Raw genomic sequence first — 15,481 nt, forward strand, 5'->3', positions numbered from 1 at the left:
TTCAAAGTTAAGAAAATTAAAAACTCTTAAGAGGAGAAGACGAGGGAGAGTTAGTGTTTTGAGTATTTCTGTTGGTGTTAACCTTTGACTGTACTGTATAGTTGTTCGCTGACAACAAATGACATCTACCAGATTAAATTAAACGCAGGACATCCCTGCAGTCAACATGCAAATTGCATGCTCCCTCAGACCTTGAGACATCTCTGGCATTGTGTTGTGTGACAACTAGACATTCTTAGTGGCCTTTTATTGTCCCCAGCACAAGGTGCACCTGTGTAATGATCATGCTGTTCAATAAGCTTCTTGATCTGTCAGGTGGATGAATCATCTTGGCAAAGGAAAAATGCTAACTAACAGGAATGTAAACAAGAGAGAAATGCACTTTTTGTGCATACGGAAAATGTCTGGGATCTTTGAAACATGGGACACACACTTTACATGTTGCGTTTATATATGTGTTCCCTGTACATTGATTGATCTTATGCTGCTCAAATATAAATGACAAACATAAATTGTTAATTCATCCAGTATGTTAAACTCTTCAGGAACTATTTTGTTTTGTTCCTGAAGGGGTACAAACGCTTGGCACTAGTGGTACCCGGTAAGGTCATCCTTTGTACTTTTAGTTAGAAGTGCATGCCTGTCCCCCAGTTCAGAACACAGGCCACATCAGAGCTGCAAAATTCCAGTGACTGTCCAAAAAGCACAGATTTTCTTGTCTGCAAGTCACATTATGCAATTTCGCAAGGTGACGTGTGTAATTCCTATTGGACTCCAACAAGAATTAGGATATCCCAACAGTTAGAATGTTTATTCAATATTCAGAATGCATGCCAGGGTTTGTCATGTTATGAGGAGACTACCTAAACTATTTAAACTGGAACGCACATTTCAGTAACGGGTTCAAAATATCGAACTAACGATCAGGATTAGTTTAGAAATATGAAGGCTATTTATCTTTGTGTAGCATAAGATTGATGAATAAATCAATGAACATGCACAAACATTGATTTTGAAACATACTATTCTAAAACTCAACCTGCAATAGAGCATGCTGGGAAATATGATAATGCTTGTCTTGGTTTTGGTTCAAAGTGATGTGCATGAGTTTCATGCCCCTTTATTATCATAAAACTACGCTCTCAAAAATACTTTAAATACTTACAAAACAAATTCTAACTGAGTGTTTTAAATCAACGTTCAGTGTTTGTTCAGTGTTGATTTAACAAGGCCAGTGTTGATTTTTGTTTTTTTTTACACTGGAGAATTTGCTGTGTGCGTTTGGGTAAAAGTTATGTGAATGTATGTTGTGTGTATATATAACAACTTATATGATTCTGCGTTTTGTGTGTGTCTGTCCAGAGCTCTGGCTTCTACCACCTGTTCATGCAGTAGCTCATACAGCCGAGGCCCTGCAGTCACTTTCTGCATTTCTCTCTCAAAAGAAATACCTAGATAAAAGCTTCACTGCCACAATTGTCCACACCTATCTATCTCCACCAGCATTTCTGATGAAAAGAAACCACAGAAATTTCACTCTTATTGTGTGCTGATTTACCTTCCTCTGTCCCACTCCCCCTCTCTGCCCACCCCTCCCTCCCACTCTTCCCTCCCTCCTACAAAAACAACCCGTCTCCCAAAAGACAAAAACACCCTAAACTATACCCTGATTTCAGGTGGGTGGGGTGGGGTGAAAATAAGCTCTTTCAATGCAGTTATGGTACATTTGTGACTGTAGTTGTGCGTAAAATATTAGAAACAGCGGGTTCTCAGTACATTGGGAGAATCCAGGCTTGGCAGTGGGGGCTAAGACATGCGTCCTTATCGGTATTGTATTCACACTACACCGTCCTCCTGCTGTTTCTAATCTGCTGCTGCCGCTGTGAGCAAAACTGGACAGGCATTTATTGTCTCAGCGGGGGCATGCTTGACAAGAGAATGTTAAACACTCCACTACCTGCAATTTTCAAAGGCGATACCAGACATGATAAAATGTAGATACACGTTTCATTTCTGTTTTGGGTGAAACAGCAGCAGAGAGAAAGAAACTGCAACCAGAAAATTACCTTTTTTTTCTCTTTATACTTTTCTAATTTTCTTTATTTTGTTTTGTCCTTCAGAGCTGTGAGTGTGTTGTTTGTTGTGTATGTGCGTGTGTGTTTTTATGTCTTTACGTGATGTGTGTGTGCTTGGGATTTCAGCTGGGCTGTAGAAGTTCATGTTCAGCATAAGGGAGTGTTGTCTTCTCTCTGCAGCCCGTGATCCCCCAGGCAGAGGAAAGGAGGACTCTTCCACGCAGAAAATGCCAAAGCGGAGTACTCCGTCCGCGGGCCAAACTGAAGGGCTTTAATTTGATTTAGCCCTGGCAGCGATGTTGAGTGTGCTTAGTGGTCATCAAAAAGACATGTTCATCAGCGTGCGGCAGGCTGCCTGACTCTGGAACTGTCCAAGCTTAACGTCCCCCCCTCCCTCTTTCTCATCCCCTCCCTCCCTCCACACTCAACCACCACAACCCTCCTCATTGCATACCACCACACCCACCTCCCTCCCCACCCATAACCTTCCTCAGTCTTGAAACGTCCCCTCTCAACCCCTCGCCTCCCTCTCCACCCCTCTGCCACTTGGACAAGTGAGTGCCAGCCGCGGCCATGGTATGGGAGTGGGTAAATGTTGGTGACAGCACGGTGTTAACCTTCAACAACGTCATCAGCCACGGCAGTTTTTAATTACTCTGACACATACACATCACAGAGAGAGAGAGAGAGATCGTATTAATTAAGTGTTGGCTGGGGCTTCTAATGAACTCTGATGGGGTCCTAAAGAGGACTTTCAAACTTACGTTACGCCCCGTTACACCCCATTCTCCCCCACCTCCCCTTCAGATCATTGTCATTCAGTGGGGATGGAGGCAGCGGCTGGTCATATCATAATCACGCCATGGCAGAGGCGAGGAAAAGAAAGGATGTATAAAATTCTGTTTCCCAAATGGACCTGGGGCCCTGGTCAAAAGAAGTGCACTAAATAGGGAATAGGGTGCCATTGAAGTGCACGAAATAGGGAATAGGGTGCCATTTGTGATTCAACCACAGGCCCTGATGATGCTAACGTAACGTGTGAGCGATGGCTCTTAAATTAGGTCACAGTGTCTAATGGCCAACAAGCTGGGAGCGCCATTAAGGGGAAATAAACCTATTTGGACATATTTATTAACCAATCTACATGTTGGCTGAGGAGCATCTATTAGTGATAATCAGGGAGGGAGGGTAGTTGATTGCTGAATGCTACAGTCCACAGGGTTTAGCCGTTGTTTTCTACCCCTGGCTTTGCTCAATAGCACGCACAGATATACCTGCTGTACAGTCAAAGATGAGCTTTCACAAAGATGGCTGAGGAACAAGGACTTTATAACAGGTTCATAACTATACACCTTCAGAGCCAAAACATAACACATTCAGAGCTGATTTTTTTTCGAATTGTGCAGGGAAATGTAACTAAAGCGTTTCTTGAATGCAGATTAAGATATTTTGCCAGCGAATGGATCTCATATCTCAATGCGTTTCATATGTTATATATGAGGCTCAATTTCGCTGCAAAATAACTCTCAACCCTCCATATATCCTCTTTCCCTGGTTCTGCCAGGCCACAACTCCCCCCTGTCTGCTCTACCCTCCCTACCGCTTGCCCAGGCGACCTCAGCCCTATGTTATCACATATAGTGGTGAGGGGGTGAGTCCGGAGGGAGACCGTTGCTTTTTTCTTCCAGGATGTCTGGGAGGGGTGACAAGGTCCGGCTGGTCGACTGGCCCCAGGCCATGATCCATCTGACCGGGGTGTGAGTGCTGTGGCTGGGGGTAGTGGTGGTGGGAGTGGGTGGGGGGTGGAAGATACGGCCCGTCAGGGCACTTGTGCTTATCCACTGAACACAGAGGCCTGGTAGGGAGCCCGGGGCAACGTCCCCACACATGGCCACAGAACATTGTTGTGGTAGCCTGTAGGCTGTTCAGGGTCGGGGACAACCAGTCTGTCTGTGGTCAGTCAGTGGTCTGAGTAGGAAGGTCTGTCTGTCTGCCTGCAGGCCAATGGCTTTCAAGGTGAAATCTCCCTTTATGTTGAGTTGACGTGGTAAACAGTGTCTGGCAGTGGAATTGTTGGAAAAGGGAGGTACAATATATCCAAACTTGCCTTTTGCCTCAGCTTCCGAGAGTCATTTTGATGTACTTATTATATAACATTTCAATGATAAACAACATTTACAACTTAAAAAACAAGCTTCATAAAAAGCCTTAAAATGTATCCGTGACACCATTAGTGTTGATGTATTCACTGTCTGCCCTCAGTGCAAGTGTTTGATTTGTCCCACTTTCCATTTAAACTGGGAGATACAACATTTTGATGTGCCTGATAGACTGTAATTAAAATGAATTTTTCTCTGGTTCCTGCCCTGTAAAGCTACTCTCCTGGGTCTGATAGTACATGAAAAGTCAACGCTGCTGAATCTACACTCAGCCTTCTGTCTAGATGGGAAATACATGCATTCTCATAGCCCTTGGTGTGCAGAGAGACTCTGGGGTTGTGTGTGATATACACAAGGAGCACCAGCTTTGGGAGTTGGCTTGGTAAATCTTTTCACCTCAACAGTTTTTCCTCAATATACTGCAGACCCTGTTTTTTGTAGCTTTTTTGTCCTATTGTTTTGCACTTTGTGTCCTTTTACACTGTATTATTGAAATGTAAAATGTTTAGAAATATAGTAGAATATTCCAAACGTTTTCACGTACAATATAGGAATACAGTTGAAGTAGGAAGTTTACATACAGTTAGGTTGGAGTCATTAAACTCCGTTTTTCAACCACACCACAAATTTCTTGTTAACAAACTATAGTTTTGGCAAGTCGGTTAGGACATCTACTTTGTGCATGACACAAGTAATTTTTCCAACAGTTGTTTACAGACAGATTATTTCCCGTATAATTCACTGTATCACAATTCCAGTGGGTCAGAAGTTTACATATACTAAGTTGACTGCCTTTAAACAGCTTGGAAAATTCCAGAAAATGTTGTCATGGCTTTAGAAGCTTCTGATCGGCTAATTGACATCATTTGAGTCAATTGGGGGTGTGTGTACCTGTGGATATATTTCAAGGCCTACCTTCAATCTCAGTGCCTCTTTGCTTGACATCTTGGGAAAATCAAAAGAAATCATCCAAGACCTCAGAATATTTTTTTGTAGCTCTCCACAAGTCTGTTTCATCCTTGGGAGAAATTTCCAAATGCCTGAAACAATAGTACGCAAATATAAACACCATGGGACCATGGAGCCGTCATACCGCTCAGGAAGGAGACGCGTTTGGTCTCCTAGAGATGAATGTACTTTGGTGCGAAAAGTGCAAATCAATCCCAGAACAACAGCAAAGGACCTTGTAAAGATGCTGGAGGAAACAGGTACAAAAGTATCTATATCCACAGTAAAACAAGTGCTATATCGACATAACCTGAAAGCAAGGAAGAAGCCATTGCTCAAAAACCGCCATAAAAAAGCCAGACTACAGTCTGCAACTGCACATGGGGACAAATATCGTACTTTGGAGAAATGTCCTCTGTTCTGATGAAACAAAAATAGAACGGTTTGGCCATAATGACCATCGTTATGTTTGGAGGAAAAGGGGGGAGGCTTGCAAGCCAAAGAACACCATCCCAACCGTGACGCACGGGGGTGGCAGCATCATGTTGTGGGGGTGCTTTGCTGCAGGAGGGACTGGTGCACTTCACAAAATAGATGGCACCATGAGGGAGGAAAACTATGTGGATATATTGAAGCAACATCTCCAGACATCAGTTAGGAAGTTAAAGCTTGGTCACAAATGGGTCTTTCAAGTGGACAAGCATACTTCCAAAATTGTGGCAAAATGGCTTAAGGACAACAAAGTCAAGGTATTGGAGTGGCCATCACAAAGCCCTGACCTCAATCCGATGGATAATTTGTGGGCAGAACTGAAAAAGCTTGTGCAAGCAAGGAGGCCTACAAACCTGACTCAGTTACACCAGCTCTGTTCGGAGGAATCGGCCAAAATTCACCCAACTTATTGTGGGAAGCTTGTGGAAGGCTACCTGAAGCGTTTGACCCAAGTTAAACAATTTAAAGGCAATGCTACCAAATACTAATTGAGTTTATGTAAACTTCTGACCCACTGGGAATGTGATGAAAGAAATAAAAGCTGAAATAAATGATTCTCTACTATTATTCTGACATTTCACATACTTAAAATAAAGTAGTAATCCTAATTGACCTAAAACAGGGAATTTTTACTAGGATTAAATGTCAGGAATTGTGAAAAAAATAGTTTTATGCATTTGGCTAAGGTGTATGAAAACTTCCGACTTCAACTGTATATACAGTATCAAGGACATTAATTTGCCAATTGCCAGTGACTGTACAAAATGCATAGTGTGCTGCCTTGCTCGCTCTCTCTCTCTGTTCCCAGGGAGTAGATATCTTCATCTGTCGCCTCACCTCCCAACAGCTGAGCTTTTCAACTGGCTCTGCTTCCCATTGTGACCGAGGAGGGAGAGTCGGGGTGAAGGGGAGGAGAACCCTTCCCATCTCAGGTTTCATGGGCACACCCTCCCCTCACCACCCGCCACCTAAAACAACCACACAACCTAGCTGCCCCCTCTGCCCTCTCTCACCATTGTGTTCCCCACATCCCCCCTCCCCTTTCCCCTCTCCTCACCCCGGCCCCTGGCCTCCAGATTGGCTTGCTCAGGAATGGGAGGAGAGGATGTGGCTGGCCCGTCCATCTGTCAGACTCACCATCAAATAATAGGATTTTGTGTCTTGGAATTGAAGATAATTGCAGTCTCTATTCCGCTGCCTAACCGTATGATATTAACCCCTCTGCTCCCTAGACCTCTACCCAGCCTTCCATCAAGTCAGTGTGTGTATCAGTGTCAGTGTCAGGGCCAGGCTCTAGGGCCAGATGGCACTATGTTTGGATATCTGAGCTGGAGGAAGATCATGACCAAGTTCAAGTCCAAAGGACCACAGCTTCTCTCCTCTCCTCATGTCCCCCCTTTCCCCTCCTCTCCTCTCCTCCTCTCCTCACCCCTTCTTTCCTCCTCACCTCTCCTCTTCCTGCACTTCCTCTTCTCATCCTCCTCCTCCTACATATGGATGTCATTCAAAATGAGGACAGTCCTAGGACTTCTGTTCCATACTGTAAAGTTAAACATACATGAGGGGAACCAAGCTGAAGTGGTAACCCACTTATATAGACTGGGAGCAGGAGCATGCAAAGGGGTCGGGCCGAGAGGGTGAGGTTGGAATGTGGGCTTGCAAGTCTGTGCTGGATTTAATCTAATTGAATATCTGGGGTGCATACTATAGCGTAGGTCAAGATTCGAGCAGGTGGGTTTACAGAAGAGGTCATTCAAATACACATACGTCAATTTTTGTTGAGTTATGCTGTATTTCAGTGTCCGTTATGTGACCCAGAGCCTACTGCACCCAAAGGGCATCAGATATTGAAGTAGTGAATATGTGAAAGTCTGCAGGGAAATATTGCAGAAGAGCAGAACCAGAGAGAGCCTAATCTTCAATGTTGGTGTATTTATATCTCAGTCTTTGTCTGTGAAACACAATGAATGCCTAGACATGGACATTATTATTATATTCTGTAAATCATTGACTAACTTAACCTTACATTTATGTGCTTAACTAGTATTTGTGTACCTTGCTCACGATGGTGTAGTCACGTGGTCTTTAGTTCACCTGTCCTAAGGTCCTCTCTCCCTTACTACCCTTCTCTCCCCCTCTCCCTCTCCACAGTCTGTCTCTCTCTCTCTCTACCCCTAGCACAGTCCCCGTGACCCAGCCCTGGTTACTGTCCCCTTGGAAACCATTTAGAGACCTCTCCACATCCAACCTCAGGGAACAACAACATGACAAGAGTCGTGCCTCAAAACAACATTAATATGATGGATACGTAGTGAGAGATCACATGATAGAAAGGGAATAGGATTTCTGCCAAAAATAACTTAGAACAGGATGTGGATTTGTCCTTTCTATCTGAGGGTGAGACAGGGCAGTAGGTGAGACAGGGCAGTAGGTGAGACAGGCCAGTAGGTTAGACAGAGCAGCGCGTTAGACAGGGCAGTGGGTTAGACAGGGCAGTAGGTGAGACAGGGCAGAGGGTTAGACCGGGCAGTAGATTAGACAGGGCAGTAGATTAGACAGGGCAGTGGGTTAGACAGGGCAGTAGGTGAGACAGGTCAGTAGATTAGACAGGGCAGTAGGTGAGACAGGGCAGTAGATTAGACAGGGCAGTAGATTAGACAGGGCAGTAGGTTAGACAGGGCAGTAGGTTAGACAGGGCAGTAGGTTAGACAGGGCAGTAGGTTAGACAGGGCAGTAGATTAGACAGGGCAGTAGGTTAGACATGGCAGTAGATTAGACAGTGCAGTAGATTAGACAGGGAAGTAGGTTAGACAGGGCAGTAGATTAGACAGGGCAGTACGTTAGACAGGGCAGTACGTTAGACATGGCAGTAGATTAGACAGGGAAGTAGATTAGACAGGGAAGTACGTTAGACAGGGCAGTACGTTAGACAGGGCAGTACGTTAGACAGGGCAGTACGTTAGACTTGCAGTACGTTAGACAGGGCAGTACGTTAGACAGGGCAGTACGTTAGACAGGGCAGTAGGTTAGACAGGGCAGTAGGTTAGACAGGGCAGTAGGTTAGACAGGGCAGTAGGTTAGACAGGGCAGTACGTTAGACAGGGCAGTACGTTAGACAGGGCAGTAGATTAGACAGGGCAGTAGATTAGACAGTGCAGTAGATTAGACAGGGAAGTAGGTTAGACAGGGCAGTAGATTAGACAGGGCAGTAGGTTAGACATGGCAGTAGATTAGACAGTGCAGTAGATTAGACAGTGCAGTAGATTAGACAGGGAAGTAGGTTAGACAGGGCAGTAGATTAGACAGGGCAGTACGTTAGACAGGGCAGTACGTTAGACATGGCAGTAGATTAGACAGGGAAGTAGATTAGACAGGGAAGTACGTTAGACAGGGCAGTACGTTAGACAGGGCAGTACGTTAGACTTGCAGTACGTTAGACAGGGCAGTACGTTAGACATGGCAGTAGATTAGACAGGGAAGTAGATTAGACAGGGAAGTACGTTAGACAGGGCAGTACGTTAGACAGGGCAGTACGTTAGACTTGCAGTACGTTAGACAGGGCAGTACGTTAGACAGGGCAGTAGGTTAGACAGGGCAGTAGGTTAGACAGGGCAGTAGGTTAGACAGGGCAGTAGGTTAGACAGGGCAGTAGGTTAGACAGGGCAGTAGGTTAGACAGGGCAGTAGGTTAGACAGGGCAGTACGTTAGACAGGGCAGTACGTTAGACAGGGCAGTAGGTTAGACAGGGCAGTAGGTTAGACAGGGCAGTAGGTTAGACAGGGCAGTAGGTTAGACAGGGCAGTACGTTAGACAGGGCAGTACGTTAGACAGGGCAGTAGGTTAGACAGGGCAATAGGTTAGACAGGGCAGTAGGTGAGACAGGCCCGTAGTTTAGACAGAGCAGTACATTAGACAGGGTAGTAGGGGAGACAGGGCAGTAGGTTAGACAGACCAGTAGGTTAGACAGGTCAATAGGTTAGACAGGGCAATGGGATAGACAGGGCAGTAGATTAGACAGGGCAATAGGTTATTCACAGGGCTCTGGTTGAGCCTGGATTTGATTCGAGTTAATATGTTAATATACCTTTGTACAGCTTATGTGCTAATAGTTATCAATAACGGTGTGACTCAGAGAATAACAGAGAAGCATTAGTGTGTTTGTGTGGGTTGATGTTTTATGAAGCATTTTACCATGACATGTGTAAAATGCCCTGCTCCATTATGAAGACATGTGTTGTCTACACGTCTAAGTACTTTACGCGATTACAACCCGTTGTTCCTGTAATGAGCACTCCCACTTCCTCTCTTCCTCCTTTTATCATGAAGAAGAACATGGGATGGATCGGGGTTCACCTGTACTAGAACATCATCCATCTAAAATAAAAACAACCAGACCTTTTTCCTGCAGATTCCAATGATCCTCTTCTCCTTTCCGCCATCTCTCGTATGTCTCTTTCTTCCTCCCCCTTTGCCCCTCCAAGCCTGGAGTTATTGTAATTTAGTGACGATTTGTCACTGTCACAGGCCCCTAGTCCCTGTCCTATCTGGGGATCGTTGGCCAAGCTCACTGGAGCTGTGTGTCTGTGTGTGTGTCTCCGTCCACCCATGTGTGTGTGCGCGCGCGTCTGTATGCGGGAATGCGACCGTCCATGTGTGTGTGTGTTAAAGAAAGGGGTGTCCTCACTCATGGCGAGGGCCGTCATCTTAACACACTTCATTAATAGGGTTAAAGCTGGCTAATTGTAATCCAATTAATAACAGGCACAATGATCTACCGCCTGCCTGTTACTGGAGGACCCAGCTGAACAACTTCTGAGGGGGCAACCCCTCACCGCTTCAGCTCCTTCACCAAACATCCCCTCCATCTAACACACACACACACACACACACACACCTTGCTGTCCCTCTCTTCCCCCTCCCACCAACCTCTGCTGCACTAAATCATCTGTGCATAGGATGATAGGATGCAGTTATATAATTTTGATGAGAAGAAAGAAAGGAACTGGCACTGACCAATTAGAACGGAGCGATTGATTTAATGTCATCTGGCTATTAAAGAAGACGGTGTAGGTCAACAGTTTACCTCCTCTCTCTCTCTTTCTCTCTCTCTCTCTTTGTCTCTCTCTCTCTCTCTCTTTCTCTCTTTGTCTCTTACCCCTATCTTGTTCTCTCTCTCTCTCTCTCTCTCTCTCTCTCTCTCTCTCTTGGGAGAACTTGCACAATTGGTGGCTGACTAAATACTTTTTTGCCCCACTGTATATACACACACACTACCGTTGACAAGTTTAGTATATACGGTAGTATATATATATAAAAAAGTATTTAGTCAGCCACCAATTGTGCAAGTTCTCCCACTTAAAAAGATGAGAGAGGCCTGTAATTTTCATCATAGGTACACTTCAACTATGACAGGCAAAATGAGAAAAGAAATCCAGAAAATCATATTGTAGGATTTTTTATGAATTTATTTGCAAATTATGGTGGAAAATAAGTATTTGTTCACCTACAAACAAGGTAGATTTCTGGCTCTCACAGACCTCTGTCCTCCACTCGTTACCTGTATTAATGGCACCTGTTTGAACTTGTTATCAGTATAAAAGACACCTGTCCTAACCTCAAACAGTCACACTCCAAACTTCACTATGGCCAAGACCAAAGAGCTGTCAAAGGACACCAGGCTGGGAAGACTGAATCTGCAATAGGTAAGCAGCTTGGTTTGAAGAAATCAACTGTGGGAGCAATTATTAGGAAATGAAAGACATACAAGACCACTGATAATCTCCCTCGATCTGGGGCTCCACGCAAGATCTCACCCCATGGGGTCAAAATAATCACAAGAACGGTGAGCAAAAATCACAGAACCACACGGGGGACCTAGTGAATGACCTGCAGAGAGCTGGGACCAAAGTAACAAAGCCTACCATCAGTAACACACTACGCCGCCAGGAACTCAAATCCTGCAGTGCCAGACGTGTCCCCCTGCTTAAGCCAGTACATGTCCAGGCCCGTCTGAAGTTTGCTAGAGAGCATTTGGATGATCCAGAAGAAGATTGGGAGAATGTTATATGGTCAGATGAAACCAAAATAGAACTCTTTGGTAAAAACACAACTCGTCGTGTTTGGAGGACAAAGAATGCTGAGTTGCATCCAAAGAACACCATACCTACTGTGAAGCATAGGGGGTGGAAACATCATGCTTTGGGTTTTTTTCTGCAAAGGGACCAGGACGACTGATCTGTGTAAAGAAAAGAATGAATGGGGCCATGTATCATGAGATTTTGAGTGAAAACCTACCTCCATCAGCAAGGGCATTGAATATGGCTTCGTAAGAAGCATTTCAAGGTCCTGGAGTGGCCTAGCCAGTCTCCAGATCTCAACTCCATAGAAAATCTTTGGAGGGAGTTGAAAGTCTGTGTTGCCCAGCAACAGCCCTAAAACATCACTGCTCTAGAGGAGATTTGCATGGAGGAATGGGCAGAAATATCAGCAACAGTGTGTGAAAACCTTGTGAAGACTTACAGAAAACGTTTGACCTCTGTCATTGCCAACAAAGGGTATAAAACAAAGTATTGAGATAAACTTTTGTTATTGACCAAATACTTATTTTCCACCATAATTTGCAAATAAATTCATTAAAAATCCTACAATGTGATTTTTTGTAGTTTTTTTTCCTCATTTTGTCTGTCATAGTTGAAGAAATTACAGGCCTCTCTCATCTTTTTAAGTGGGAGAACTTGCACAATTGGTGGCTGACTAAATAGTTTGTTTCCCCACTGTATATATATATATATATATATATATATATATATATATATATATATCTTATATATATCTTGCTTTCTCTCTCTCTTGCTGTCTCTCTCCCTCTGTATCTCTCTCTCTCTCTTCCCAGCTATCTCTTGAAAAAAAAACACACACCAATATGCACCAGCTTCTGCAATCCAAGCTGCATCCCCTTCAGTCAAAACTACCTCTAAACTTATGCTTCCCTTACATTCACATTTAAAACAGCATATCGCCAGTGCCCACCTTTTATCTGCAATATTCTACGCTGTAGTTTCGAGAGGAGAGGAATAATAATATATAAATAAGGGGGGGGGGGGGGGTGAACCTACAATATTTGTGTTTATGGCTTCGGAGGGAAAGAGATAAATGACCTCACTTTTAAATGTGGTTTTAATGAAGTAGGGATTGAGGGACTTCTCTGTCCCCCTGGCATTACACTGCGATTCTCGCCCCCCTCTCCCCTCCTCGCCTGTCCTCCCTGTCCTCGTCCTACACACACATCAGCATGCTAGTCTCTGACCTACATGCAAGTCCACTAAAAGGACATCATGTTTAAGTGCGGATGGGAACACCTCCCATTTCTTTTGATAAACAACCCTGTGTTGTTCTCCCTCTGGTGTGAATGAATGGTCAGGGGAAAAGGGAATAGTGGACAGCGAGCAGAGAAGTGCTGAAATGATCAGTGTCCCACAGTAATGAGTGTCCCCTGGCCTCTCTGGCTAAACGATGGACCCACTGAGCCTCTCTGGAGGGTCTATGTCTGTGTCCCAAATGGCACATATTCCCTACATAGTGCACTACTTTTGACCAGGGCCTATGCGCTTCTTGTCAAAAGTGTTGCATTATGTTGGAAATAGGTTGCCATTTGGGACCTCTGTCCCAGACCAACCAACCAACCCCCTGGACAGTGGAACTCCAAGCAGTATTAGTTTAGCCACCATATGCTAGCCACATGTGCCTGGGCTCTGCCTCGACGTTAATTGGATACTCAGGCCCCCAATTAAGGCTCTGGCCAGGACCAGGAGAAAAACAACCAGGCTTCTTCCTCTCCTCCTCTTCTCTTCCTCTCCTCCCTTCTTTCCCTGGGACTTCATTAAGAGGATGGTGAAGGGACATCCTGGGGGGAAAGAAGGGACACAGGCGTACACACATCTAGAACACACACACACACACACACACACACACACACACACACACACACACACACACACACACACACACACACACACACACATACACAAATATATTTTGGGTATAAACATATAGTACAAACACTGACATACATACTGTACATGGACACACACACTGCACACACGCACATGAACAGTGTGACCTAGTGGCACAGCCGGAGCGAACCAGTGGAGAGAGGAAGAGAGAAAAGAGAGAAATGTTAATTACACACAGAGGGTATGTATTCCTCTTCCTCAGTTCAGGCCTAAAAAATATTACAAATTCATAATATGAATTTTAAATGATATGCTATTCCTCACGAATGCGTAGTGTGTGTGTGTGAACGCTCTGATGGTAAACGTGTGTTGTATTTGCCCTCTGCGGATGGAACTGCAGCCTTGTGTCTGTCTCCTTAGAGGTGTGTGTGTGTGTGTGTGTGTGTGTGTGTGTGTGCGTGCGTGCGTGCGTGCGTGCGTGCGTGCGTGCGTGCGTGCGTATGCACATGTACAGATGTAGGATCTGAATTTGATCATTCTTTTGTTCCTGAGAATTTTCAGGAAATGCAAACTTGTAGTGCATTCAAGGTTTAAAAAAGCTTCTAAAGTTTGTAATTTCCATTTTAAAATGTCAGGCTTGATTTAACCTAACAAAAAAATGTATCACCCCTACAAAAATTGTCCATTATTTATAATTCACATAATAATTCACGTTATGTTGCTGCAGGATTATTTTCCTGCTGTCGCAAACTGGCTCAAATTAAGATCCTACATCTACATGTGTGGTAGTTTACTTATAAATTCATCATCCACGAGGCTTTGCTCATGATTATTTGTGACTCGCGTCTTTCCATTTTAGCGCCAGTCTGACACAGACACCGCTACTAAACAGGCGACAAGCCTTGTAATGAAGTTGATTTTTTAATGTTGCTGCCACACAGGATAAAGTGCTGTCTAATCAAGCCGCCCTGCCCACCCCAGCCCACCCCAACATTCACATACTATTTCCTCAGACGGGCAGCCTCAGTGGGACTGATGGCAGTGTGTGTACACCATGCATTTGTTGTTGTGTGGCTAATGTCATTAGTGACATCCTACTGTTTTTAAAAGGCATTAGCCTAGACAGCTCCAGCTCTAATGCTACTTCGAGTTCCCTCTGCGTTTGTGTTTCGTCCTCTTAACTACTCTGGCTGCGTAGCTTCTTCTTCATTCATCCCACATGGGGAAATATATAAGAGATGCTAATTGAAATAGATAGAAGGAGAGCAATGGAATGGATAGATATTCTCCTCTCTTGTCCTCTCTCCTCTTGATATTGTGCCCCCTGTACTTGTTTGCATTTCTTCTCCTTGACTACTCTTAGTGGTCTCTGTCCATCCCATGTTGATATACTCAGAATAGTGAACAGAGATAGAACAGAGAGGGGAAGTTAACTTCTCTCTAGATAGATGTTGTCCTTGTTGTTCATTGTTCTCCCTCTACTTGTGTTCCACCAAACTGGAAGTCTTCCGACTAGCTTGGAAAGACAGTACCGTGCAGTACCGAAGAGCCCTTACTGCTGCTAGATCATCCTATTTTTCTAACTTAATTGAGGAAAATAAGAACAATCCGAAATTCCTTTTTGATACTGTCGCAAAGCTAACTAAAAAGCAGCATTCTCCAAGAGAGGATGACTTTCACTTTATCAGTGATAAATTCATGAACTTCTTTGAGGAAAAGATTATGATTATTAGAAAGCAAATTACGGACTCCTCTTTAAATCTGCGTATTCCTTCAAAGCTCAGTTGTCCTGAGTCTGCACAACTCTGCCAGGACCTAGGATCAAGAGAGACGCTCAAGTGTTTTAGTACTATAT

This window comes from Oncorhynchus masou, chromosome 21, assembly GCF_036934945.1.
Source record: "Oncorhynchus masou masou isolate Uvic2021 chromosome 21, UVic_Omas_1.1, whole genome shotgun sequence".
In the NCBI taxonomy this organism is placed as follows: domain Eukaryota; kingdom Metazoa; phylum Chordata; class Actinopteri; order Salmoniformes; family Salmonidae; genus Oncorhynchus; species Oncorhynchus masou.